This window comes from Frankliniella occidentalis, unplaced genomic scaffold (assembly GCF_000697945.3).
Source record: "Frankliniella occidentalis isolate FOCC.00 unplaced genomic scaffold, Focc_3.1 Scaffold116, whole genome shotgun sequence".
NCBI lineage: Eukaryota > Metazoa > Arthropoda > Insecta > Thysanoptera > Thripidae > Frankliniella > Frankliniella occidentalis.
The window spans coordinates 618,913-619,715 of NW_026267244.1; the positions used below are offsets into that span (position 1 = coordinate 618,913).

Below are 803 nucleotides of genomic sequence, written 5' to 3' on the forward strand. Positions count from 1 at the left end.
GGAGGCGGAGGAAGGCGGGACGGGCGGAAGGGAGCAGCGAGGGGCACTAATGCCCGTTTTAGCGACTCTCCTCACGTCCAGGGTGCCTCCCTCACTCGCCAATCTCGGCTCCACCCTCCCCCTTTCTCCCCCGCGCCCCTAACACCAGCGGGCTGTCTCCGGGCTGCCAACCCTCCCTTTTTCCGCACTCTTACCCCCCCCCCTTCCCGTCCCGTTCCGACCCCGAGCCTGTATCTTGCGGCCGTCCCAATGGCGGCAGCGTCCAGCCTTTTGCCTCGCCGCCCAGCTCGGCGGCCGGGGGGCGTAGGGGGCGTCCTCGTGCGACCTGACTGAAACGACCGCAGAAAAGAAAAGATACGCGCCCACTAACAATGCAAATTTCTCAGTGTGACAACAGCCACAGTTATGTAGGCCTTACGCACTGCCAAAACTGCTCAAGCGAACACCGTATGCACGTATGCAGTCACAGCCACCACAATTTAGTGGTTTTTTTTTCTAGCCACAGCTGATTAGTTTTTAATAAAGGCACATCCAGTAGTTTTACTTCCGGAGTAATCACCCCTCGGCCGACTCCGTAATTTTAGGGTGGCTCCCCCTTGCCATGCCCCCGCTGGCCACGTGTAGGGTGGTGGTTGTTGGGCCGGTGGGCCTGGCATGTGGCGTCGCGACCTTACAACATGCATGAGAGAAAACCACGCCCGCCAGCACTATGGTCTCTTCATTGGCCTCCGGTTTGGTCGCAGCGAAATAAATATATCACTTTTGCGCCGGGCCCTTCGTGCCCTTCGTGCCCGCACCCCTAC

At 59.5% G+C, this 803-nt stretch overlaps 1 protein-coding gene across 1 annotated transcript in view; it reads left to right on the forward strand.

Moving 5' to 3' along the window:
- The window catches only part of LOC113209568 (piwi-like protein Siwi), a gene marked incomplete in the record, with an annotated part of 18,799 nt that overhangs the window by 17,761 nt on the left and 235 nt on the right, over positions 1–803 (forward strand).